Genomic DNA, 27,971 nt, shown 5'->3' on the forward strand with positions numbered 1-27,971 from the left:
CACGTGCACAGGTGGTGGGAGTCGATCCTCGGCTTGAACGTCAAGGCAGTGCAGGGAAAACAGGTTCCTCTGGAATGGACTGACACATCTGGGGGACTCTTGGAATGGTGGCACGACCCTGGAGTTCCTCTCGCCTTTCCTGTGGAGAGCGCCTCCTCTTGAGATGCGACGGGAACGCCGGGAATTCTTTCCCTACGAAACAGGGAAAGGATCCCTCATCTCGAGCTAGGAGGCGGAAACGGGTCTCACCTGGATGTGTGCGGGACCCACGTGCTTCCTCTCGAGTGGAGACGGGTATGTCGGGGAACTTCTAGAGTTGCAGCAAGTGTGTGAAGGACCCTTTGGAAGTTCCAGTGGTTAGACGTGATTAGCCTCGAGAAGCCTCAGCGGAAATGGGCCTCATCTCGCCTGGAGGGCAAAACCTCCTGGATTTTCTCGAGTTGCGGCAGGTGCTCTCGACTTACGACGGGGACCTCAGGGACCCGCTCTGGTGGCCTCAGGAAAGGCCAGTCCCCATGCGAGTTCCTCGGGGGCCTCTCGGGATTCCTCTCCCGTCGATGCCGGGGCCTAAGACCTTTTGTGGAGTCGGGGCCGGAACCTGAGGATTCCTCTCCAGTGCTGACATGGATCTTGGGGTACTTCTGGAGTCTCCCCAGGGGAGTCAGTCCTCGTCTCGAATGCGGGCATGCACTTGCGCTTTCCTCCAGAGCGGTAGCAGCAGTGTCACGCAGTCCGCCGCGTGGATCAAAGGATCTATGGTTTTCCCTCGAGTCGTTCCCACGAGGCTTTCCCACGAGGCTTTCCCACAGGGCTGTCCCACGTGCACACGTGGTGGGAGTCGATCCTCGGCTTGAACGTCAAGGCAGTGCAGGGAAAACAGGTTCCTCTGGAATGGACTGACACATCTGGGGGACTCTTGGAATGGTGGCATGACCCTGGAGTTCCTCTCGCCTTTCCTGTGGAGAGCGCCTCCTCTTGAGATGCGACGGGAACGCCGGGAATTCTTTCCCTACGAAACAGGGAAAGGATCCCTCATCTCGAGCTAGGAGGCGGAAACGGGGCTCCCCTGGATGTGTGCGGGACACCACGTGCTTCCTCTCGAGTGGAGACGGGTATGTCGGGGAACTTCTTGAGTTGCAGCAAGGGTGTGAAGGACCCTTTGGAAGTTCCAGTGGTTAGACGTGATTGGCCTCGAGAAGCCTCAGCGGAAATGGGCCTCATCTCGCCTGGAGGGCAAAACCTCCTGGATTTTCTCGAGTTGCGGCAGGTGCTCTCGACTTACGACCGGGACCTCAGGGACCCGCTCTGGTGGCCTCAGGAAAGGCCAGTCCCCATGCGAGTTCCTCGGGGGCCTCTCGGGATTCCTCTCCCGTCCATGCCGGGGCCTAAGACCTTGTGTGGAGTCGGGGCCGGAATCTGAGGATTCCTCTCCAGTGCTGACATGGATCTTGGGGTACTTCTGGAGTCTCCCCAGGGGAGTCAGTCCTCGTCTCGAATGCGGGCATGCACTTGCGCTTTCCTCCAGAGCGGTAGCAGCAGTGTCACGCAGTCTGCCGCGTGGATCAAAGGATGTATGGTTTTCCCTCGAGTTTTTCCCACGAGGCTTTCCCACGAGGCTTTCCCACAGTGCTGTCCCAAGTGGACACGTTGTGGGAGTCGATCCTCGGCTTGAACGTCAAGGCAGTGCAGGGAAAACAGGTTCCTCTGGAATGGACTGACACATCAGGGGGACTCTTGGAATGGTGGCACGACCCTGGAGTTCCTCTCGCCTTTCCTGTGGACAGCGCCTCCTCTTGAGATGCGAGGGGAACGCCGGGAATTCTTTCCCTACGAAACAGGGACAGGATCCCTCATCTCGAGTTAGGAGGTGGAAACGGGGCTCCCCTGGATGTGTGCGGGACCCCACGTGCTTCCTCTCGAGTGGAGACGGGTGTGTCGGGGAACTTCTTGAGTTGCAGCAAGGGTGTGAAGGACCCTTTGGAAGTTCCAGTGGTTAGATGTGATTGGCCTCGAGAAGCCTCAGCGGAAATGGGCCTCATCTCGCCTGGAGGGCAAAACCTCCTGGATTTTCTCGAGTTGCGGCAGGTGCTCTCGACTTACGACGGTGACCTCAGGGACCCGCTCTGGTGGCCTCAGGAAAGGCCAGTCCCCATGCGAGTTCCTCGGGGGCCTCTTGGGATTCCTCTCCCGTCGATGCCGGGGCCTAAGACCATGTGTGGAGTCGGGGCCGGAACCTGAGGATTCCTCTCCAGTGCTGACATGGATCTTGGGGTACTTCTGGAGTCTCCCCAGGGGAGTCAGTCCTCGTCTCGAATGCGGGCATGCACTTGCGCTTTCCTCCAGAGCGGTAGCAGCAGTGTCACGCAGTCCGCCACGTGGATCATAGGATCTATGGTTTTCCCTCGAGTCTTTCCCACGAGGCGTTCCCACGAGTCTTTCCCACAGGGCTGTCCCACGTGCACACGTGGTGGGAGTCGATCCTCGGCTTGAACGTCAAGGCAGTGCAGGGAAAACAGGTTCCTCTGGAATGGACTGACACATCTGGGGTCTCTTGGAATGGTGGCACGACCCTGGAGTTCCTCTCGCCTTTCCTGTGGAGAGCGCCTCCTCTTGAGATGCGACGGGAACGCCGGGAATTCTTTCCCTACGAAACAGGGAAAGGATCCCTCATCTCGAGCTAGGAGGCGGAAACGGGGCTCCCCTGGATGTGTGCGGGACCCACGTGCTTCCTCTCGAGTGGAGACGGGTATGTCGGGGAACTTCTTGAGTTGCAGCAAGGGTGTGAAGGACCCTTTGGAAGTTCCAGTGGTTAGATGTGATTGGCCTCGAGAAGCCTCAGCGGAAATGGGCCTCATCTCGCCTGGAGGGCAAAACCTCCTGGATTTTCTCGAGTTGCGGCTGGTGCTCTCGACTTACGACCGGGACCTCAGGGACCCGCTCTGGTGGCCTCAGGAAAGGCCAGGCCCCATGCGAGTTCCTCGGGGGCCTCTCGGGAATCCTCTCCCGTCGATGCCGGGGCCTAAGACCTTGTGTGGAGTCGGGGCCGGAACCTGAGGATTCCTCTCCAGTGCTGACATGGATCTTGGGGTACTTCTGGAGTCTCCCCAGGGGAGTCAGTCCTCGTCTCGAATGCGGGCATGCACTTGCGCTTTCCTCCAGAGCGGTAGCAGCAGTGTCACGCAGTCCGCCACGTGGATCAAAGGATCTATGGTTTTCCCTCGAGTCTTTCCCACGAGGCTTTCCCACGAGGCTTTCCCACAGGGCTGTCCCACGTGCACACGTGGTGGGAGTCGATCCTCGGCTTGAACGTCAAGGCAGTGCAGGGAAAACAGGTTCCTCTGGAATGGACTGACACATCTGGGGGACTCTTGGAATGGTGTCACGACCCTGGAGTTCCTCTCGCCTTTCCTGTGGAGAGCGCCTCCTCTTGAGATGCGACGGGAACGCCGGGAATTCTTTCCCTACGAAACAGGGAAAGGATCCCTCATCTCGAGCTAGGAGGCGGAAACGGGGCTCCGCTGGATGTGTGCGGGACCCCACGTGCTTCCTCTCGAGTGGAGACAGGTATGTCGGGGAACTTCTTGAGTTGCAGCAATGGTGTGAAGGACCCTTTGGAAGTTCCAGTGGTTAGATGTGATTGGCCTCGAGAAGCCTCAGCGGAAATGGGCCTCATCTCGCCTGGAGGGCAAAAGCTCCTGGATTTTCTCGAGTTGCGGCAGGTGCTCTCGACTTACGACGGGGACCTCAGGGAACCGCTCTGGTGGCCTCAGGAAAGGCCAGTCCCCATGCGAGTACCTCGGGAGCCTCTCGGGATTCCTCTCCCGTCGATGCCGGGGCCTAAGACCTTGTGTGGAGTCGGGGCCGGAACCTAAGGATTCCTCTCCAGTGCTGAAATGGATCTTGGGGTACTTCTGGAGTCTCCCCAGGGGAGTCAGTCCTCGTCTCGAATGCGGGCATGCACTTGCGCTTTCCTCCAGAGCGGTAGCAGCAGTGTCACGCAGTCCGCCGCGTGCATCAAAGGATCTATGGTTTTCCCTCGAGTCTTTCCCACGAGGCTTTCCCACGAGGCTTTCCCACAGGGCTGTCCCACGTGCACACGTGGTGGGAGTCGATCCTCGGCTTGAACGTCAAGGCAGTGCAGGGAAAACAGGTTCCTCTGGAATGGACTGACACATCTGGGGGACTCTTGGAATGGTGTCACACCCTGGAGTTCCTCTCACCTTTCCTGTGGAGAGCGCCTCTTCTTGAGATGCGACGGGAACGCCGGGAATTCTTTCCCTACGAAACAGGGACAGGATCCCTCATCTCGAGTTAGGAGGTGGAAACGGGGCTCCCCTGGATGTGTGCGGGACCCCACGTGCTTCCTCTCGAATGGAGACGGGTGTGTCGGGGAACTTCTTGAGTTGCAGCAAGGGTGTGAAGGACCCTTTGGAAGTTCCAGTGGTTAGATGTGATTGGCCTCGAGAAGCCTCAGCGGAAATGGGCCTCATCTCGCCTGGAGGGCAAAACCTCCTGGATTTTCTCGAGTTGTGGCAGGTGCTCTCGACTTACGACGGTGACCTCAGGGACCCGCTCTGGTGGCCTCAGGAAAGGCCAGTCCCCATGCGAGTTCCTCGGGGGCCTCTTGGGATTCCTCTCCCGTCGATGCCGGGGCGTAAGACCTTGTGTGGAGTCGGGGCCGGAACCTGAGGATTCCTCTCCAGTGCTGACATGGATCTTGGGGTACTTCTGGAGTCTCCCCAGGGGAGTCAGTCCTCGTCTCGAATGCGGGCATGCACTTGCGCTTTCCTCCAGAGCGGTAGCAGCAGTGTCACGCAGTCCGCCACGTGAATCAAAGGATCTATGGTTTTCCCTCGAGTCTTTCCCACGAGGCTTTCCCACGAGTCTTTCCCACAGGGCTGTCCCACGTGCACACGTGGTGGGAGTCGATCCTCGGCTTGAACGTCAAGGCAGTGCAGGGAAAACAGGTTCCTCTGGAATGGACTGACACATCTGGGGTCTCTTGGAATGGTGGCACGACCCTGGAGTTCCTCTCGCCTTTCCTGTGGAGAGCCCCTCCTCTTGAGATGCGACGGGAACGCCGGGAATTCTTTCCCTACGAAACAGGGAAAGGATCCCTCATCTCGAGCTAGGAGGCGGAAACGGGGCTCCCCTGGATGTGTGCGGGACCCACGTGCTTCCTCTCGAGTGGAGACGGGTATGTCGGGGAACTTCTTGAGTTGCAGCAAGGGTGTGAAGGACCCTTTGGAAGTTCCAGTGGTTAGACGTGATTAGCCTCGAGAAGCCTCAGCGGAAATGGGCCTCATCTCGCCTGGAGGGCAAAACCTCCTGGATTTTCTCGAGTTGCGGCAGGTGCTCTCGACTTACGACGGGGACTTCAGGGACCCGCTCTGGTGGCCTCAGGAAAGGCCAGTCCCCATGCGAGTTCCTCGGGGGCCTCTCGGGATTCCTCTCCCGTCGATGCCGGAGCCTAAGACCTTGTGTGGAGTCGTGGCCGGAACCTGAGGATTCCTCTCCAGTGCTGACATGGATCTTGGGGTACTTCTGGAGTCTCCCCAGGGGAGTCAGTCCTCGTCTCGAATGCGGGCATGCACTTGCGCTTTCCTCCAGAGCGGTAGCAGCAGTGTCACGCAGTCCGCCACGTGGATCAAAGGATCTATGGTTTTCCCTCGAGTCTTTCCCACGAGGCTTTCCCACGAGTCTTTCCCACAGGGCTGTCCCACGTGCACACGTGGTGGGAGTCGATCCTCGGCTTGAACGTCAAGGCAGTGCAGGGAAAACAGGTTCCTCTGGAATGGACTGACACATCTGGGGTCTCTTGGAATGGTGGCACGACCCTGGAGTTCCTCTCGCCTTTCCTGTGGAGAGCGCCTCCTCTTGAGATGCGACGGGAACGCCGGGAATTCTTTCCCTACGAAACAGGGAAAGGATCCCTAATCTCGAGCTAGGAGGCGGAAACGGGGCTCCCCTGGATGTGTGCGGGACCCACGTGCTTCCTCTCGAGTGGAGACGGGTATGTCGGGGAACTTCTTGAGTTGCAGCAAGGGTGTGAAGGACCCTTTGGACGTTCCAGTGGTTAGACGTGATTAGCCTCGAGAAGCCTCAGCGGAAATGGGCCTCATCTCGCCTGGAGGGCAAAACCTCCTGGATTTTCTCGAGTTGCGGCAGGTGCTCTCGACTTACGACGGGGACTTCAGGGACGCGCTCTGGTGGCCTCAGGAAAGGCCAGTCCCCATGCGAGTTCCTCGGGGGCCTCTCGGGATTCCTCTCCCGTCGATGCCGGGGCCTAAGACCTTGTGTGGAGTCGGGGCCGGAACCTGAGGATTCCTCTCCAGTGCTGACATGGATCTTGGGGTACTTCTGGAGTCTCCGCAGGGGAGTCAGTCCTCGTCTCGAATGCGGGCATGCACTTGCGCTTTCCTCCAGAGCGGTAGCAGCAGTGTCACGCAGTCCGCCGCGTGGATCAAAGGATCTATGGTTTTCCCTCGAGTCTTTCCCACGAGGCTTTCCCACGAGGCTTTCCCACAGGGCTGTCCCACGTGCACACGTGGTGGGAGTCGATCCTCGGCTTGAACGTCAAGGCAGTGCAGGGAAAACAGGTTCCTCTGGAATGGACTGACACATCTGGGGGACTCTTGGAATGGTGGCACGACCCTGGAGTTCCTCTCGCCTTTCCTGTGGAGAGCGCCTCCTCTTGAGATGCGACGGGAACGCCGGGAATTCTTTCCCTACGAAACAGGGAAAGGATCCCTCATCTCGAGCTAGGAGGCGGAAACGGGGCTCCCCTGGATGTGTGCGGGACCCACGGGCTTCCTCTCGAGTGGAGACGGGTATGTCGGGGAACTTCTTGAGTTGCAGCAAGGGTGTGAAGGACCCTTTGGAAGTTCCAGTGGTTAGATGTGATTGGCCTCGAGAAGCCTCAGCGGAAATGGGCCTCATCTCGCCTGGAGGGCAAAACCTCCTGGATTTTCTCGAGTTGCGGCAAGTGCTCTCGACTTACGACGGGGACCTCAGGGAACCGCTCTGGTGGCCTCAGGAAAGGCCAGTCCCCATGCGAGTTCCTCGGGGGCCTCTCGGGATTCCTCTCCCGTCGATGCCGGGGCCTAAGACCTTGTGTGGAGTCGGGGCCGGAACCTGATTATTCCTCTCCAGTGCTGACATGGATCTTGGGGTACTTCTGGAGTCTCCCCAGGGGAGTCAGTCCTCGTCTCGAATGCGGGCATGCACTTGGGCTTTCCTCCAGAGCGGTAGCAGCAGTGTCATGCAGTCCGCCGCGTGGATCAAAGGATCTATGGTTTTCCCTCGAGTCTTTCCCACGAGGCTTTCCCACGAGGCTTTCCCACAGGGCTGTCCCACGTGCACACGTGGTGGGAGTCGATCCTCGGCTTGAACGTCAAGGCAGTGCAGGGAAAACAGGTTCCTCTGGAATGGACTGACACATCTGGGCTCTCTTGGAATGGTGTCACGACCCTGGAGTTCCTCTCGCCTTTCCTGTGGAGAGCGCCTCCTCTTGAGATGCGACGGGAACGCCGGGAATTCTTTCCCTACGAAACAGGGAAAGGATCCCTCATCGCGAGCTAGGAGGCGGAAACGGGGCTCCCCTGGATGTGTACGGGACCCCACGTGCTTCCTCTTGAGTGGAGACAGGTATGTCGGGGAACTTCTTGAGTTGCAGCAAGGGTGTGAAGGACCCTTTGGAAGGTCCAGTGGTTAGAAGTGATTGGCCTCGAGAAGCCTCAGCGGAAATGGGCCTCATCTCGCCTGGAGGGCATAACCTCCTGGATTTTCTCGAGTTGCGGCAGGTGCTCTCGACTTACGATGGGGACCTCAGGGACCCGCTCTGGTGGCCTCAGGAAAGGCCAGTCCCCATGCGAGTTCCTCGGGGGCCTCTCGGGATTCCTCTCCCGTCGATGCCGGGGCCTAAGACCTTGTGTGGAGTCGGGGCCGGAACCTGAGGATTCCTCTCCAGTGCTGACATGGATCTTGGGGTACTTCTGGAGTCTCCCCAGGGGAGTCAGTGCTCGTCTCGAATGCGGGCATGCACTTGCGCTTTCCTCCAGAGCGGTAGCAGCAGTGTCACGCAGTCCGCCGCGTGGATCAAAGGATCTATGGTTTTCCCTCGAGTCTTTCCCACGAGGCTTTCCCACGAGGCTTTCCCACAAGGCTGTCCCACGTGCACACGTGGTGGGAGTCGATCCTCGGCTTGAACGTCAAGGCAGTGCAGGGAAAACAGGTTCCTCTGGAATGGACTGACACATCTGGGGGACTCTTGGAATGGTGGCACGACCCTGGAGTTCCTCTCGCCTTTCCTGTGGAGAGCGCCTCCTCTTGAGATGCGACGGGAACGCCGGGAATTCTTTCTCTACGAAACAGGGAAAGGATCCCTCATCTCGAGCTAGGAGGCGGAAACGGGGCTCCCCTAGATGTGTGCGGGACCCCACGTGCTTCCTCTCGAGTGCAGACGGGTATGTCGGGGAACTTCTTGAGTTGCAGCAAGGGTGTGAAGGAACCTTTGGAAGGTCCAGTGGTTAGATGTGATTGGCCTCGAGAAGCCTCAGCGGAAATGGGCCTCATCTCGCCTGGAGGGCAAAACCTCCTGGATTTTCTCGAGTTGCGGCAGGTGCTCTCGACTTACGACGGGGACCTCAGGGACCCGCTCTGGTGGCCTCAGGAAAGGCCAGTCCCCATGCGAGTTCCTCGGGGGCCTCTTGGGATTCCTCTCCCGTCGATGCCGGGGCCTAAGACCTTGTGTGGAGTCGGGGCCGGAACCTGAGGATTCCTCTCCAGTGCTGACATGGATCTTGGGGTACTTCTGGAGTCTCCCCAGGGGAGTCAGTCCTCGTCTCGAATGCGGGCATGCACTTGCGCTTTCCTCCAGAGCGGTAGCAGCAGTGTCACGCAGTCCGCCGCGTGGATCAAAGGATCTATGGTTTTCCCTCGAGTCGTTCCCACGAGGCTTTCCCACGAGGCTTTCCCACAGGGCTGTCCCACGTGCACACGTGGTGGGAGTCGATCCTCGGCTTGAACGTCAAGGCAGTGCAGGGAAAACAGGTTCCTCTGGAATGGACTGACACATCTGGGGGACTCTTGGAATGGTGGCATGACCCTGGAGTTCCTCTCGCCTTTCTTGTGGAGAGCGCCTCCTCTTGAGATGCGACGGGAACGCCGGGAATTCTTTCCCTACTAAACAGGGAAAGGATCCCTCATCTCGAGCTAGGAGGCGGAAACGGGGCTCCCCTGGATGTGTGCGGGACACCACGTGCTTCCTCTCGAGTGGAGACGGGTATGTCGGGGAACTTCTTGAGTTGCAGCAATGGTGTGAAGGACCCTTTGGAAGTTCCAGTGGTTAGACGTGATTGGCCTCGAGAAGCCTCAGCGGAAATGGGCCTCATCTCGCCTGGAGGGCAAAACCTCCAGGATTTTCTCGAGTTGCGGCAGGTGCTCTCGACTTACGACCGGGACCTCAGGGACCCGCTCTGGTGGCCTCAGGAAAGGCCAGTCCCCATGCGAGTTCCTCGGGGGCCTCTCGGGATTCCTCTCCCGTCCATGCCGGGGCCTAAGACCTTGTGTGGAGTCGTTGCCGGAACCTGAGGATTCCTCTCCAGTGCTGACATGGATCTTGGGGTACTTCTGGAGTCTCCCCAGGGGAGTCAGTCCTCGTCTCGAATGCGGGCATGCACTTGAGCTTTCCTCCAGAGCGGTAGCAGCAGTGTCACGCAGTCCGCCGCGTGGATCAAAGGATCTATGGTTTTCCCTCGAGTCGTTCCCACGAGGCTTTCCCACGAGGCTTTCCCACAGGGCTGTCCCACGTGCACACGTGGTGGGAGTCGATCCTCGGCTTGAACGTCAAGGCAGTGCAGGGAAAACAGGTTCCTCTGGAATGGACTGACACATCTGGGGTCTCTTGGAATGGTGGCACGACCCTGGAGTTCCTCTCGCCTTTCCTGTGGAGAGCGCCTCCTCTTGAGATGCGACGGGAACGCCGGGAATTCTTTCCCTACGAAACAGGGAAAGGATCCCTCATCTCGAGCTAGGAGGCGGAAACGGGGCTCCCCTGGATGTGTGCGGGACCCACGTGCTTCCTCTCGAGTGGAGACGGGTATGTCGGGGAACTTCTTGAGTTGCAGCAAGGGTGTGAAGGACCCTTTGGACGTTCCAGTGGTTAGACGTGATTAGTCTCGAGAAGCCTCAGCGGAAATGGGCCTCATCTCGCCTGGAGGGCAAAACCTCCTGGATTTTCTCGAGTTGAGGCAGGTGCTCTCGACTTACGACGGGGACTTCAGGGACCCGCTCTGGTGGCCTCAGGAAAGGCCAGTCCCCATGCGAGTTCCTCGGGGGCCTCTCGGGATTCCTCTCCCGTCGATGCCGGGGCCTAAGACCTTGTGTGGAGTCGGGGCCGGAACCTGAGCATTCCTCTCCAGTGCTGACATGGATCTTGGGGTACTTCTGGAGTCTCCCCAGGGGAGTCAGTCCTCGTCTCGAATGCGGGCATGCACTTGCGCTTTCCTCCAGAGCGGTAGCAGCAGTGTCACGCAGTCCGCCGTGTGGATCGAAGGATCTATGGTTTTCCCTCGAGTCTTTCCCACGAGGCTTTCCCACGAGGCTTTCCCACAGGGCTGTCCCACGTGCACACGTGGTGGGAGTCTATCCTCGGCTTAAACGTCAAGGCAGTGCAGGGAAAACAGGTTGCTCTGGAATGGACTGACACATCTGGGGGACTCTTGGAATGGTGGCTCGACCCTGGAGTTCCTCTCGCCTTTCCTGTGGAGAGCGCCTCCTCTTGAGATGCGACGGGAACGCCGGGAATTCTTTCTCTACGAAACAGGGAAAGGATCCCTCATCTCGAGCTAGGAGGCGGAAACGGGGCTCCCCTGGATGTGTGCGGGACCCCACGTGCTTCCTCTCGAGTGCAGACGGGTATGCCGGGGAACTTCTTGAGTTGCAGCAAGGGTGTGAAGGACCCTTTGGAAGGTCCAGTGGTTAGATGTGATTGGCCTCGAGAAGCCTCAGCGGAAATGGGCCTCATCTCGCCTGGAGGGCAAAACCTCCTGGATTTTCTCGAGTTGCGGCAGGTGCTCTCGACTTACGACGGGGACCTCAGGGATTCGCTCTGGTGGCCTCAGGAAAGGCCAGTCCCCATGCCAGTTCCTCGGGGGCCTCTCGGGATTCCTCTCCCGTCGATGCCGGGGCCTAAGACCTTGTGTGGAGTCGGGGCCGGAACCTGAGGATTCCTCTCCAGTGCTGACATGGATCTTGGGGTACTTCTGGAGTCTCCCCAGGGGAGTCAGTCCTCGTCTCGAATGCGGGCATGCACTTGCGATTTCCTCCAGAGCGGTAGCAGCAGTGTCACGCAGTCCGCCGCGTGGATCAAAGGATCTATGGTTTTCCCTCGAGTCTTTCCCACGAGGCTTTCCCACGAGGCTTTCCCACAGGGCTGTCCCACGTGCACACGTGGTGGGAGTCGATCCTCGGCTTGAACGTCAAGGCAGTGCAGGGAAAACAGGTTCCTCTGGAATGGACTGACACATCTGGGGGACTCTTGGAATGGTGTCACGACCCTGGAGTTCCTCTCGCCTTTCCTTTGGAGAGCGCCTCCTCTTGAGATGCGACGGGGACGCCGGGAATTCTTTCCCTACGAAACAGGGAAAGGATCCCTCATCTCGTGCTAGGAGGCGGAAACAGGGCTCCTCTGGATGTGTGCGGAACCCCACGTGCTTCCTCTCGAGTGGAGACGGGTATGTCGGGGAAATTCTTGAGTTGCAGCAATGGTGTGAAGGACCCTTTGGAAGTTCCAGTGGTTAGATGTGATTGGCCTCGAGAAGCCTCAGCGGAAATGGGCCTCATCTCGCCTGGAGGGCAAAACTTCCTGGATTTTCTCGAGTTGCGGCAGGTGCTCTCGACTTACGACGGGGACCTCAGGGAACCGCTCTGGTGGCCTCAGGAAAGGCCAGTCCCCATGCGAGTTCCTCCGGGGCCTCTCGGGATTCCTCTCCCGTCGATGCCGGGGCCTAAGACCTTGTGTGGAGTCGGGGCCGGAACCTGAGGATTCCACTCCAGTGCTGACATGGATCTTGGGGTACTTCTGGAGTCTCCCCAGGGGAGTCAGTCCTCGTCTCGAATGCGGGCATGCACTTGCGCTTTCCTCCAGAGCGGTAGCAGCAGTGTCACGCAGTCCGCCGCGTGGATCAAAGGATCTATGGTTTTCCCTCGAGTCTTTCCCACGAGGCTTTCCCACGAGGCTTTCCCACAAGGCTGTCCCACGTGCACACGTGGTGGGAGTCGATCCTCGGCTTGAACGTCAAGGCAGTGCAGGGAAAACAGGTTCCTCTGGAATGGACTGACACATCTGGGGGACTCTTGGAATGGTGGCACGACCCTGGAGATCCTCTCGCCTTTCCTGTGGAGAGCGCCTCCTCTTGAGATGCGACGGGAACGCCGGGAATTCTTTCCCTACGAAACAGGGAAAGGATCCCTCATCTCGAGCTAGGAGGCGGAAACGGGGCTCCCCTGGATGTGTGCGGGACCCACGGGCTTCCTCTCGAGTGGAGACGGGTATGTCGGGGAACTTCTTGAGTTGCAGCAAGGGTGTGAAGGACCCTTTGGAAGTTCCAGTGGTTAGACGTGATTAGCCTCGAGAAGCCTCAGCGGAAATGGGCCTCATCTCGCCTGGAGGGCAAAACCTCCTGGATTTTCTCGAGTTGCGGCAGGTGCTCTAGACTTACGACGGGGACCTCAGGGACCCGCTCTGGTGGCCTCAGGAAAGGCCAGTCCCCATGCGAGTTCCTCGGGGGCCTCTCGGGATTCCTCTCCCGTCGATGCCGGGGCCTAAGACCTTGTGTGGAGTCGGGGCCGGAACCTGAGGATTCCTCTCCAGTGCTGACATGGATCTTGGGGTACTTCTGGAGTCTCCGCAGGGGAGTCAGTCCTCGTCTCGAATGCGGGCATGCACTTGCGCTTTCCTCCAGAGCGGTAGCAGCAGTGTCACGCAGTCCGCCGCGTGGATCAAAGGATCTATGGTTTTCCCTCGAGTCTTTCCCACGAGGCTTTCCCACGAGGGTTTCCCACAGGGCTGTCCCACGTGCACACGTGGTGGGAGTCGATCCTCTCCTTGAACGTCAAGGCAGTGCAGGGAAAACAGGTTCCTCTGGAATGGACTGACACATCTGGGGGACTCTTGGAATGGTGGCATGACCCTGGAGTTCCTCTCGCCTTTCCTGTGGAGAGCGCCTCCTCTTGAGATGCGACGGGAACGCCGGGAATTCTTTCCCTACGAAACAGGGATAGGATCCCTCATCTCGAGCTAGGAGGCGGAAACGGGGCTCCCCTGGATGTGTGCGGGACCCCACGTGCTTCCTCTCGAGTGGAGACGGGTATGTCGGGGAACATCTTGAGTTGCAGCAAGGGTGTGAAGGACCCTTTGGAAGTTCCAGTGGTTAGATGTGATTGGCCTCGAGAAGCCACAGCGGAAATGGGCCTCATCTCGCCTGGAGGGCAAAACCTCCTGGATTTTCTCGAGTTGCGGCAGGTGCTCTCGACTTACGACGGGGACCTCAGGGACCCGCTCTGGTGGCCTCAGGAAAGCCCAGTCCCCATGTGAGTTCCTCGGGGGCCTCTCGGGATCCCTATCCCTTCGATGCTGGGGCCTAAGACCTTGTGTGGAGTCGGGGCCGGAACCTGAGGATTCCTCTCCAGTGCTGACATGGATCTTCGGGTACTTCTGGAGTCTCCCCAGGGGAGTCAGTCCTCGTCTCGAATGCGGGCATGCACTTGCGCTTTCCTCCAGAGCGGTAGCAGCAGTGTCACGCAGTCCGCCGCGTGCATCAAAGGATCTATGGTTTTCCCTCGAGTCTTTCCCACGAGGCTTTCCCACGAGGCTTTCCCACAGGGCTGTCCCACGTGCACACGTGGTGGGAGTCGATCCTCGGCTTGAACGTCAAGGCAGTGCAGGGAAAACAGGTTCCTCTGGAATGGACTGACACATCTGGGGGACTCTTGGAATGGTGGCACGACCCTGGAGTTCCTCTCGCCTTTCCTGTGGAGTGCGCCTCCTCTTGAGATGCGACGGGAACGCCGGGAATTCTTTCCCTACGAAACAGGGAAAGGATCCCTCATCTCGTGCTAGGAGGCGGAAACGGGGCTCCCCTGGATGTGTGCGGGACACCACGTGCTTCCTCTCGAGTGCAGACGGGTATGTCGGGGAACTTCTTGAGTTGCAGCAAGGGTGTGAAGGACCCTTTGGAAGGTCCAGTGGTTAGATGTGATTGGCCTCGAGAAGCCTCAGCGGAAATGGGCCTCATCTCGCCTGGAGGGCAAAACCTCCTGGATTTTCTCGAGTTGCGGCAGGTGCTCTCGACTTACGACGGGGACCTCAGGGACCCGCTCTGGTGGCCTCAGGAAAGGCCAGTCCCCATGCGAGTTCCTCGGGGGCCTCTCGGGATTCCTCTCCCGTCGATGCCAGGGCCTAAGACCTTGTGTGGAGTCGGGGCCGGAACCTGAGGATTCCTCTCCAGTGCTGACATGGATCTTGGGGTACTTCTGGAGTCTCCGCAGGGGAGTCAGTCCTCGTCTCGAATGCGGGCATGCACTTGCGCTTTCCTCCAGAGCGGTAGCAGCAGTGTCACGCAGTCCGCCGCGTGGATCAAAGGATCTATGGTTTTCCCTCGAGTCTTTCCCACGAGGCTTTCCCACGAGGCTTTCCCACAGGGCTGTCCCACGTGCACACGTGGTGGGAGTCGATCCTCGGCTTGAACGTCAAGGCAGTGCAGGGAAAACAGGTTCCTCTGGAATGGACTGACACATCTGGGGGACTCTTGGAATGGTGGCACGACCCTGGAGTTCCTCTCGCCTTTCCTGTGGAGTGCGCCTCCTCTTGAGATGCGACGGGAACGCCGGGAATTCTTTCCCTACAAAACAGGGAAAGGATCCCTCATCTCGTGCTAGGAGGTGGAAACGGGGCTCCCCTGGATGTGTGCGGGACACCACGTGCTTCCTCTCGAGTGCAGACGGGTATGTCGGGGAACTTCTTGAGTTGCAGCAAGGGTGTGAAGGACCCTTTGGAAGGTCCAGTGGTTAGATGTGATTGGCCTCGAGAAGCCTCAGCGGAAATGGGCCTCATCTCGCCTGGAGGGCAAAACCTCCTGGATTTTCTCGAGTTGCGGCAGGTGCTCTCGACTTACGACGGGGACCTCAGGGACCCGCTCTGGTGGCCTCAGGAAAGGCCAGTCCCCATGCGAGTTCCTCGGGGGCCTCTCGGGATTCCTCTCCCGTCGATGCCAGGGCCTAAGACCTTGTGTGGAGTCGGGGCCGGAACCTGAGGATTCCTCTCCAGTGCTGACATGGATCTTGGGGTACTTCTGGAGTCTCCGCAGGGGAGTCAGTCCTCGTCTCGAATGCGGGCATGCACTTGCGCTTTCCTCCAGAGCGGTAGCAGCAGTGTCACGCAGTCCGCCGCGTGGATCAAAGGATCTATGGTTTTCCCTCGAGTCTTTCCCACGAGGCTTTCCCACGAGGCTTTCCCACAGGGCTGTCCCACGTGCACACGTGGTGGGAGTCGATCCTCGGCTTGAACGTCAAGGCAGTGCAGGGAAAACAGGTTCCTCTGGAATGGACTGACACATCTGGGGGACTCTTGGAATGGTGTCACGACCCTGGAGTTCCTCTCGCCTTTCCTGTGGAGAGCGCCTCCTCTTGAGATGCGACGGGAACGCCGGGAATTCTTTCCCTACGAAACAGGGAAAGGATCCCTCATCTCGTGCTAGGAGGTGGAAACGGGGCTCCCCTGGATGTGTGCGGGACACCACGTGCTTCCTCTCGAGTGCAGACGGGTATGTCGGGGAACTTCTTGAGTTGCAGTAAGGGTGTGAAGGACCCTTTGGAAGGTCCAGTGGTTAGATTTGATTGGCCTCGAGAAGCCTCAGCGGAAATGGGCCTCATCTCGCCTGGAGGGCAAAACCTCCTGGATTTTCTCGAGTTGCGGCAGGTGCCCTCGACTTAGGACGGGGACCTCAGGGACCCGCTCTGGTGGCCTCAGGAAAGGCCAGTCCCCATGCGAGTTCCTCGGGGGCCTCTCGGGATTCCTCTCCCGTCGATGCCGGGGCCTAAGACCTTGTGTGGAGTCGGGGCCGGAACCTGAGGATTCCTCTCCAGTGCTGACATGGATCTTGGGGTACTTCTGGAGTCTCCCCAGGGGAGTCAGTCCTCGTCTTGAATGCGGGCATGCAGTTGCGCTTTCCTCCAGAGCGGTAGCAGCAGTGTCACGCAGTCCGCCGCGTGCATCAAAGGATCTATGGTTTTCCCTCGAGTCTTTCCCACGAGGCTTTCCCACGAGGCTTTCCCACAGGCTGTCCCCCGTGCACACGTGGTGGGAGTCGATCCTCGGCTTGAACGTCAAGGCAGTGCAGGGAAAACAGGTTCCTCTGGAATGCACTGACACATCTGGGGGACTCTTGGAATGGTGTCACGACCCTGGAGTTCCTCTCGCCTTTCCTGTGGAGAGCGCCTCCTCTTGAGATGCGACGGGAACGCCGGGAATTCTTTCCCTACGAAACAGGGAAAGGATCCCTCATCTCGAGCTAGGAGGCGGAAACGGGGCTCCCCTGGATGTGTGCAGGACCCCACGTGCTTCCTCTCCAGTGGAGACGGGTATGTCGGGGAACTTCTTGAGTTGCAGCAATGGTGTGAAGGACCCTTTGGAAGTTCCAGTGGTTAGATGTGATTCGCCTCGAGAAGCCTCAGCGGAAATGGGCCTCATCTCGCCTGGAGGGCAAAACCTCCTGGATTTTCTCGAGTTGCGGCAGGTGCTCTCGTCTTACGACGGGGACCTCAGGGACCCGCTCTGGTGGCCTCAGGAAAGGCCAGTCCCCATGCGAGTTCCTCGGGGGCCTCTCGGGATTCCTCTCCCGTCGATGCCGGGGCCTAAGACCTTGTGTGGAGTCGGGGCCGGAACCTGAGGATTCCTCTCCAGTGCTGACATGGATCTTGGGGTACTTCTGGAGTCTCCGCAGGGGAGTCAGTCCTCGTCTCGAATGCGGGCATGCACTTGCGCTTTCCTCCAGAGCGGTAGCAGCAGTGTCACGCAGTCCGCCGCGTGGATCAAAGGATCTATGGTTTTCCCTCGAGTCTTTCCCACGAGGCTTTCCCACGAGGCTTTCCCACAGGGCTGTCCCACGTGCACACGTGGTGGGAGTCGATCCTCGGCTTGAACGTCAAGGCAGTGCAGGGAAAACAGGTTCCTCTGGAATGGACTGACACATCTGGGGGACTCTTGGAATGGTGGCATGACCCTGGAGTTCCTCTCGCCTTTCCTGTGGAGAGCGCCTCCTCTTGAGATGCGACGGGAACGCCGGGAATTCTTTCCCTACGAAACAGGGAAAGGATCCCTCATCTCGAGCTAGGAGGCGGAAACGGGGCTCCCCTGGATTTGTGCGGGACCCCACGTGCTTCCTCTCGAGTGGAGACGGGTATGTCGGGGAACTTCTTGAGTTGCAGCAAGGGTGTGAAGGACCCTTTGGAAGTTCCAGTGGTTAGATGTGATTGGCCTCGAGAAGCCTCAGCGGAAATGGGCCTCATCTCGCCTGGAGGGCAAAACCTCCTGGGTTTTCTCGAGTTGCGGCAGGTGCTCTCGACTTACGACGGGGACCTCAGGGACCCGCTATGGTGGCCTCAGGAAAGGCCAGTCCCCATGCGAGTTCCTCGGGGGCCCCTCAGGATTCCTCTCCCGTCGATGCCGGGGACTAAGACCTTGTGTGGATTCGGGGCCGGAACCTCAGGATTCCTCTCCAGTGCTGACATGGATCTTGGGGTACTTCTGGAGTCTCCCAAGGGGAGTCAGTCCTCGTCTCGAATGCGGGCATGCACTTGCGCTTTCCTCCAGAGCGGTAGCAGCAGTATCACGCAGTCCGCCGCGTGGATCATAGGATCTATGGTTTTCCCTCGAGTCTTTCCCACGAGGCTTTCCCACGAGGCTTTCCCACAGGGCTGTCCCACGTGCACACGTGGTGGGAGTCGATCCTCGGCTTGAACGTCAAGGCAGTGCAGGGAAAACAGGTTCCTCTGGAATGGACTGACACATCTGGGGGTCTCTTGGAATGCTGGCAAGACCCTGGAGTTCCTCTCGCCTTTCCTGTGGAGAGCGCCTCCTCTTGAGATGCGACGGGAACGCTGGGATTTCTTTCCTTACGAAACAGGGAAATGATCCCTCATCTCGAGCTAGGAGGCGGAAACGGGGCTCCCCTGGATGTGTGCGGGACCCCATGTGCTTCCTCTCGAGTGGAGACGGGTGTCGGGGAACTTCTTGAGTTGCAGGAAGGGTGTGAAGGACCCTTTGGAAGTTCCAGTGGTTAGATGTGATTAGCCTCGAGAAGCCTCTGCGGAAATGGGCCTCATCTCGCCTGGAGGGCAAAACCTCCTGGATTTTCTCGAGTTGCGGCAGGTGCTCTCGACTTACGACGGGGACCTCAGGGACCAGCTCTGGTGGCCTCAGGAAAGGCGAGTCCCCATGCGAGTTCCACGGGGGCCTCTCGGGATTCCTCTCCCGTCGATGCCGGGGCCTAAGACCTTGTGTGGAGTCGGGGCCGGAACCTGAGGATTCCTCTCCAGTGCTGACATGGATCTTGGGGTACTTCTGGAGTCTCCCCAGGGAAGTCAGTCCTCGTCTCGAATGCGGGCATGCTCTTGCGCTTTCCTCCAGAGTGGTAGCAGCAGTGTCACGCAGTCCGCTGCGTGGATCAAAGGATCTATGGTTTTCCCTCGAGTCTTTCCCACGAGGCTTTCCGACAGGGCTGTCCCTCGTGCACACGTGGTGGGAGTCGATCCTCGGCTTGAACGTCAAGGCAGTGCAGGGAAAACAGGTTCCTCTGGAATGGACTGACACATCTGGGGGACTCTTGGAATGGTGTCACGACCCTGGAGTTCCTCTCGCCTTTCCTGTGGAGAGCGCCTCCTCTTGAGATGCGACGGGAAAGCCGGGAATTCTTTCCCTACGAAACAGGGAAAGGATCCCTCATCTCGAGCTAGGAGGCGGAAACGGGGCTCCCCTGGATGTGTGCGGGACCCACGTGCTTCCTCTCGAGTGGAGACGGGTATGTCGGGGAACTTCCTGAGTTGCAGCAAGGGTGTGAAGGACCCTTTGGAAGTTCCAGTGGTTAGATATGATTAGCCTCGAGAAGCCTCAGCGGAAATGGGCATCATCTCGCCTGGATGGCAAAACCTCCTGGATTTTCTCGAGTTGCGGCAGGTGCTCTCGACTTACGACTGGAACCTCAGGGACCCGTTCTGGTGGCCTCAGGAAAGGCCAGTCCCCATGCGAGTTCCTCGGGGGCCTCTCGGGATTCCTCTCCCGTCGATGCCGGGGCCTAAGACCTTGTGTGGAGTCGGGGCCGGAACCTGAGGATTCCTCTCCAGTGCTGACATGGATCTTGGGGTACTCCTGGAGTCTCCCCAGGGGAGTCAGTCCTCGTCTCGAATGCGGGCATGCACTTGCGCTTCCCTACAGAGCGGTAGCAGCAGTGTCACGCAGTCCGCCGCGTGGATCAAAGGATCTATGGTTTTCACTCGAGTCTTTCCCACGAGGCTTTCCGACGAGGCTTCCCCACAGGGCTGTTCCACGTGCACACGTGGTGGGAGTCGATCCTCGGCTTGAACGTCAAGGCAGTGCAGGGAAAACAGGTTCCTCTGGAATGGACTGACACATCTGGGGGACTCTTGGAATGGTGGCACGACCCTGGAGTTCCTCTCGCCTTTCCTGTGGAGATCGCCTCCTCTTGAGATGCGACGGGAACGCCGGGAATTCTTTCCCTACGAAACAGGGAAAGGATCCCTCATCTCGAGCTAGGAGGCGGAAACGGGGCTCCCCTGGAAATGTGCGGGACCCCACGTGCTTCCTCTCGAGTGGATACGGTTATCTCGGGGAACATCTTGAGTTGCAGCAAGGGTGTGAAGGACCCTTTGGAAGTTCCAGTGATCAGATGTGATTAGCCTCGAGAAGCCTCAGCGGAAATGGGCCTCATCTCGCCTGGAGGGCAAAACCTCCTGGATTTTCTCGAGTTGCGGCAGGTGCTCTCGAGTTACGACGGGGACCTCAGGGACGCGCTCTGGTGGCCTCAGGAAAGGCCAGTCCCCATGCGAGTTCCTCGGGGGTCTCTCGGGATTCCTCTCCCGTCGATGCCGGGGCCTAAGACCTTGTGTGGGGTCGGGGCCGGAACCTGAGGATTCCTCTCCAGTGCTGACATGGATCTTGGGGTACTTCTGGAGTCTCCCCAGGGGAGTCAATCCTCGTCTCGAATGCGGGCATGCACTTGCGCTTTCCTCCAGAGCAGTAGCAGCAGTGTCACGCAGTCCGCCGCGTGGATCAAAGGATCTATGGTTTTACCTCGAGACTTTCCCACGAGGCTTTCCCACGAGGCTTTCCCACAGGCCTGTCCCACGTGCACACGTGGTGGGAGTCGATCGTCGGCTGAACGACAAGGCAGTGCAGGGAAAACAGGTTCCTCTGGAATGGACTGACCCATCTGGGGGACTCTTGGAATGGTGGCACGACTCTGGAGTTCCTCTCGCCTTTCCTGTGGAGAGCGCCTCCTCTTGAGATGCGACGGGAACGCCGGGAATTCTTTCCCTACGAAACAGGGAAAGGATCCCTCATCTCGAGCTAGGAGGTGGAAACGGGGCTCCCCTGGATGTGTGCGGGACACCACGTGCTTCCTCTCGAGTGCAGACGGGTATGTCGGGGAACTTCTTGAGTTGCAGTAAGGGTGTGAAGGACCCTTTGGAAGGTCCAGTGGTTAGATTTGATTGGCCTCGAGAAGCCTCAGCGGAAATGGGCCTCATCTCGCCTGGAGGGCAAAACCTCCTGGATTTTCTCGAGTTGCGGCAGGTGCCCTCGACTTAGGACGGGGACCTCAGGGACCCGCTCTGGTGGCCTCAGGAAATGCCAGTCCCCATGCGAGTTCCTCGGGGGCCTCTCGGGATTCCTCTCCCGTCGATGCCGGGGCCTAAGACCTTGTGTGGAGTCGGGGCCGGAACCTGAGGATTCCTCTCCAGTGCTGACATGGATCTTGGGGTACTTCTGGAGTCTCCCCAGGGGAGTCAGTCCTCGTCTTGAATGCGGGCATGCACTTGCGCTTTCCTCCAGAGCGGTAGCAGCAGTGTCACGCAGTCCGCCGCGTGCATCAAAGGATCTATGGTTTTCCCTCGAGTCTTTCCCACGAGGCTTTCCCACGAGGCTTTCCCACAGGCTGTCCCCCGTGCACACGTGGTGGGAGTCGATCCTCGGCTTGAACGTCAAGGCAGTGCAGGGAAAACAGGTTCCTCTGGAATGCACTGACACATCTGGGGGACTCTTGGAATGGTGTCACGACCCTGGAGTTCCTCTCGCCTTTCCTGTGGAGAGCGCCTCCTCTTGAGATGCGACGGGAACGCCGGGAATTCTTTCCCTACGAAACAGGGAAAGGATCCCTCATCTCGAGCTAGGAGGCGGAAACGGGGCTCCCCTGGATGTGTGCAGGACCCCACGTGCTTCCTCTCCAGTGGAGACGGGTATGTCGGGGAACTTCTTGAGTTGCAGCAATGGTGTGAAGGACCCTTTGGAAGTTCCAGTGGTTAGATGTGATTCGCCTCGAGAAGCCTCAGCGGAAATGGGCCTCATCTCGCCTGGAGGGCAAAACCTCCTGGATTTTCTCGAGTTGCGGAAGGTGCTCTCGACTTACGACGGGGACCTCAGGGACCCGCTCTGGTGGCCTCAGGAAAGGCCAGTCCCCATGCGAGTTCCTCGGGGGCCTCTCGGGATTCCTCTCCCGTCGATGCCGGGGCCTAAGACCTTGTGTGGAGTCGGGGCCGGAACCTGAGGATTTCTCTCCAGTGCTGACATGGATCTTGGGGTACTTCTGGAGTCTCCCCAGGGGAGTCAGTCCTCGTCTCGAATGCGGGCATGCACTTGCGCTTTCCTCCAGAGCGGTAGTAGCAGTATCACGCAGTCCGCCGCGTGGATCAAAGGATCTATGGTTTTCCCTCGAGTCTTTCCCACGAGGCTTTCCCACGAGGCTTTCCTACAGGGCTGTCCCACGTGCACACGTGGTGGGAGTCGATCCTCGGCTTGAACGTCAAAGCAGTGCAGGGAAAACAGGTTCCTCTGGAATGGACCTACACATCTGGGGGACTCTTGGAATGGTGGCACGACCCTGGAGTTCCTCTCGCCTTTCCTGTGGAGAGCGCCTCCTCTTGAGATGCGACAGGAACGCCGGGAATTCTTTCCCTACGAAACAGGGAAAGGATCCCTCATCTCGAGCTAGGAGGCGGAAACGGGGCTCCCCTGGATGTGTGCGGGACACCACGTGCTTCCTCTCTAGTGGAGACGGGTATGTCGGGGAACTTCTTGAGTTGCAGCAAGGGTGTGAAGGACTCTTTGGAAGTTCCAGTGGTTAGATGTGATTGGCCTCGAGAAGCCTCAGCGGAAATGGGCCTCATCTCGCCTGGAGGGCAAAACCTCCTGGATTTTCTCGAGTTGCGGCAGGTGCTCTCGTCTTACGACGGGGTCCTCAGGGACCCGCTCTGGTGGCCTCAGGAAAGGCCAGTCCCCATGCGAGTTCCTCGGGGGCCTCTCGGGATTCCTCTCCCGTCGATGCCGGGGCCTAAGACCTTGTGTGGAGTCGGGGCCGGAACCTGAGGATTCCTCTCCAGTGCTGACATGGATCTTGGGGTACTTCTGGAGTCTCCCCAGGGGAGTCAGTCCTCGTCTCGAATGCGGGCATGCACTTGCGCTTTCCTCCAGAGCGGTAGCAGCAGTGTCACGCAGTCCGCCGCGTGGATCAAAGGATCTATGGTTTTCCCTCGAGTCTTTCCCACGAGGCTTTCCCACGAGGCTTTCCCACAGGGCTGTCCCACGTGCACACGTGGTGGGAGTCGATCCTCTGCTTGAACGTCAAGGCAGTGCAGGGAAAACAGGTTCCTCTGGAATGGACTGACACATCTGGGGGACTCTTGGAATGGTGGCATGACCCTGGAGTTCCTCTCGCCTTTCCTGTGGAGAGCGCCTCCTCTTGAGATGCGACGGGAACGCCGGGAAATCTTTCCCTACGAAACAGGGAAAGGATCCCTCATCTCGAGCTAGGAGGCGGAAACGGGGCTCCCCTGGATTTGTGCGGGACCCCACGTGCTTCCTCTCGAGTGGAGACGGGTATGTCGGGGAACTTCTTGAGTTGCAGCAAGGGTGTGAAGGACCCTTTGGAAGTTCCAGTGGTTAGATGTGATTGGCCTCGAGAAGCCTCAGCGGAAATGGGCCTCATCTCGCCTGGAGGGCAAAACCTCCTGGGTTTTCTCGAGTTGCGGCAGGTGCTCTCGACTTACGACGGGGACCTCAGGGACCCGCTATGGTGGCCTCAGGAAAGGCCAGTCCCCATGCGAGTTCCTCGGGGGCCCCTCAGGATTCCTCTCCCGTCGATGCCGGGGACTAAGACCTTGTGTGGATTCGGGGCCGGAACCTCAGGATTCCTCTCCAGTGCTGACATGGATCTTGGGGTACTTCTGGAGTCTCCCAAGGGGAGTCAGTCCTCGTCTCGAATGCGGGCATGCACTTGCGCTTTCCTCCAGAGCGGTAGCAGCAGTATCACGCAGTCCGCCGCGTGGATCATAGGATCTATGGTTTTCCCTCGAGTCTTTCCCACGAGGCTTTCCCACGAGGCTTTCCCACAGGGCTGTCCCACGTGCACACGTGGTGGGAGTCGATCCTCGGCTTGAACGTCAAGGCAGTGCAGGGAAAACAGGTTCCTCTGGAATGGACTGACACATCTGGGGGTCTCTTGGAATGCTGGCAAGACCCTGGAGTTCCTCTCGCCTTTCCTGTGGAGAGCGCCTCCTCTTGAGATGCGACGGGAACGCTGGGAATTCTTTCCTTACGAAACAGGGAAATGATCCCTCATCTCGAGCTAGGAGGCGGAAACGGGGCTCCCCTGGATGTGTGCGGGACCCCATGTGCTTCCTCTCGAGTGGAGACGGGTGTCGGGGAACTTCTTGAGTTGCAGGAAGGGTGTGAAGGACCCTTTGGAAGTTCCAGTGGTTAGATGTGATTAGCCTCGAGAAGCCTCTGCGGAAATGGGCCTCATCTCGCCTGGAGGGCAAAACCTCCTGGATTTTCTCGAGTTGCGGCAGGTGCTCTCGACTTACGACGGGGACCTCAGGGACCAGCTCTGGTGGCCTCAGGAAAGGCGAGTCCCCATGCGAGTTCCACGGGGGCCTCTCGGGATTCCTCTCCCGTCGATGCCGGGGCCTAAGACCTTGTGTGGAGTCGGGGCCGGAACCTGAGGATTCCTCTCCAGTGCTGACATGGATCTTGGGGTACTTCTGGAGTCTCCCCAGGGAAGTCAGTCCTCGTCTCGAATGCGGGCATGCACTTGCGCTTTCCTCCAGAGTGGTAGCAGCAGTGTCACGCAGTCCGCTGCGTGGATCAAAGGATCTATGGTTTTCCCTCGAGTCTTTCCCACGAGGCTTTCCGACAGGGCTGTCCCTCGTGCACACGTGGTGGGAGTCGATCCTCGGCTTGAACGTCAAGGCAGTGCAGGGAAAACAGGTTCCTCTGGAATGCACTGACACATCTGGGGGACTCTTGGAATGGTGGCACGACCCTGGAGTTCCTCTCGCCTTTCCTGTGGAGAGCGCCTCCTCTTGAGATGCGCCGGGAGCGCCGGGAATTCTTTCCCTACGAAACAGGGAAAGGATCCCTCATCTCGAGCTAGGAGGCGGAAACGGGGCTCCCCTGGATGTGTGCGGGACCCCACGTGCTTCCTCTCGAGTGGAGACGGGTATGTCGGGGAACTTCCTGAGTTGCAGCAAGGGTGTGAAGGACCCTTTGGAAGTTCCAGTGGTTAGATATGATTAGCCTCGATAAGCCTCAGCGGAAATGGGCCTCATCTCGCCTGGATGGCAAAACCTCCTGGATTTTCTCGAGTTGCGGCAGGTGCTCTCGACTTACGACTGGAACCTCAGGGACCCGTTCTGGTGGCCTCAGGAAAGGCCAGTCCCCATGCGAGTTCCTCGGGGGCCTCTCGGGATTCCTCTCCCGTCGATGCCGGGGCCTAAGACCTTGTGTGGAGTCGGGGCCGGAACCTGAGGATTCCTCTCCAGTGCTGACATGGATCTTGGGGTACTCCTGGAGTCTCCCCAGGGGAGTCAGTCCTCGTCTCGAATGCGGGCATGCACTTGCGCTTCCCTACAGAGCGGTAGCAGCAGTGTCACGCAGTCCGCCGCGTGGATCAAAGGATCTATGGTTTTCACTCGAGTCTTTCCCACGAGGCTTTCCGACGAGGCTTCCCCACAGGGCTGTTCCACGTGCACACGTGGTGGGAGTCGATCCTCGGCTTGAACGTCAAGGCAGTGCAGGGAAAACAGGTTCCTCTGGAATGGACTGACACATCTGGGGGACTCTTGGAATGGTGGCACGACCCTGGAGTTCCTCTCGCCTTTCCTGTGGAGATCGCCTCCTCTTGAGATGCGACGGGAACGCCGGGAATTCTTTCCCTACGAAACAGGGAAAGGATCCCTCATCTCGAGCTAGGAGGCGGAAACGGGGCTCCCCTGGAAATGTGCGGGACCCCACGTGCTTCCTCTCCAGTGGATACGGTTATCTCGGGGAACATCTTGAGTTGCAGCAAGGGTGTGAAGGACCCTTTGGAAGTTCCAGTGATCAGATGTGATTAGCCTCGAGAAGCCTCAGCGGAAATGGGCCTCATCTCGCCTGGAGGGCAAAACCTCCTGGATTTTCTCGAGTTGCGGCAGGTGCTCTCGAGTTACGACGGGGACCTCAGGGACGCGCTCTGGTGGCCTCAGGAAAGGCCAGTCCCCATGCGAGTTCCTCGGGGGCCTCTCGGGATTCCTCTCCCGTCGATGCCGGGGCCTAAGACCTTGTGTGGGGTCGGGGCCGGAACCTGAGGATTCCTCTCCAGTGCTGACATGGATCTTGGGGTACTTCTGGAGTCTCCCCAGGGGAGTCAATCCTCGTCTCGAATGCGGGCATGCACTTGCGCTTTCCTCCAGAGCAGTAGCAGCAGTGTCACGCAGTCCGCCGCGTGGATCAAAGGATCTATGGTTTTACCTCGAGACTTTCCCACGAGGCTTTCCCACGAGGCTTTCCCACAGGCCTGTCCCACGTGCACACGTGGTGGGAGTCGATCGTCGGCTGAACGACAAGGCAGTGCAGGGAAAACAGGTTCCTCTGGAATGGACTGACCCATCTGGGGGACTCTTGGAATGGTGGCACGACTCTGGAGTTCCTCTCGCCTTTCCTGTGGAGAGCGCCTCCTCTTGAGATGCGACGGGAACGCCGGGAATTCTTTCCCTACGAAACAGGGAAAGGATCCCTCATCTCGAGCTAGGAGGCGGAAACGGGGCTTCCCTGGATGTGTGCGGGACCCCACGTGCTTCCTCTCGAGTGGAGACGGGTATGTCGCGGAACTTCCTGAGTTGCAGCAAGGGTGTGAAGGACCCTTTGGAAGTTCCAGTGGTTAGATATGATTAGCCTCGAGAAGCCTCAGCGGAAATGGGCCTCATCTCGCCTGGAGGGCAAAACCTCGTGGATTTTTTCGACTTGCGGCAGGTGCTCTCGACTTACGACGGGGACCTCAGGGAACCGCTCTGGAGGCCTCAGGAAAGGCCAGCCCGCATGAGAGTTCCTCGGGGGCCTCTCGGGATTCCTCTCCCGTTGATGCCGGGGCCTAAGACCTCGTGTGGAGTCGGGGCCGGAACCTGAGGATTCCTCTCCAGTGCTGACATGGATCTTGGGGTACTTCTGGAGTCTCCCCAGGGGAGTCAGTCCTCGTCTCGAATGCGGGCATGCACTTGCGCTTTCCTCCAGAGTGGTAGCAGCAGTGTCACGCAGTCCGCCGCGTGGATCAAAGGATCTGTGGTTTTCCCTCGAGTCTTTCCCACGAGGCTTTCCCACAGGGCTGTCCCTCATGCACACGTGGTTGGAGTCGATCCTCGGCTTGAACGTCAAGGCAGTGCAGGGAAAACAGGTTCCTCTGGAATGGACTGACACATCTGGGGGACTCTTGGAATGGTGGCATGACCCTGGAGTTCCTCTCGCCTTTCCTGTGGAGAGCGCCTACTCTTGATAAGCGACGGGAACGCCGGGAATTCTTTCCCTACGAAACAAGGAAAGGATCCCTCATCTCGAGCTAGGAGGCGGAAACGGGGCTCCCCTGGATGTGTGCGGGACCCCACGTGCTTCCTCTAGAGTGGAGACGGGTATGTCGCGGAACTGCTTGAGTTGCAGCAATGGTGTGAAGGACCCTTTGGAAGTTCCAGTGATCAGATGTGATTAGCCTCGAGAAGCCTCAGCGGAAATGGGCCTCATCTCGCCTGGAGGGCAAAACCTCCTGGATTTTCTCGAGTTGCGGCAGGTGCTCTCGAGTTACGACGGGGACCTCAGGGACGCGCTCTGGTGGCCTCAGGAAAGGCCAGTCCCCATGCGAGTTCCTCGGGGGTCTCTCGGGATTCCTCTCCCGTCGATGCCGGGGCCTAAGACCTTGTGTGGGGTCGGGGCCGGAACCTGAGGATTCCTCTCCAGTGCTGACATGGATCTTGGGGTACTTCTGGAGTCTCCCCAGGGGAGTCAATCCTCGTCTCGAATGCGGGCATGCACTTGCGCTTTCCTCCAGAGCAGTAGCAGCAGTGTCACGCAGTCCGCCGCGTGGATCAAAGGATCTATGGTTTTACCTCGAGACTTTCCCACGAGGCTTTCCCACGAGGCTTTCCCACAGGCCTGTCCCACGTGCACACGTGGTGGGAGTCGATCGTCGGCTGAACGACAAGGCAGTGCAGGGAAAACAGGTTCCTCTGGAATGGACTGACCCATCTGGGGGACTCTTGGAATGGTGGCACGACTCTGGAGTTCCTCTCGCCTTTCCTGTGGAGAGCGCCTCCTCTTGAGATGCGACGGGAACGCCGGGAATTCTTTCCCTACGAAACAGGGAAAGGATCCCTCATCT

This window comes from Ovis canadensis, chromosome 16 (assembly GCF_042477335.2).
Source record: "Ovis canadensis isolate MfBH-ARS-UI-01 breed Bighorn chromosome 16, ARS-UI_OviCan_v2, whole genome shotgun sequence".
NCBI lineage: Eukaryota > Metazoa > Chordata > Mammalia > Artiodactyla > Bovidae > Ovis > Ovis canadensis.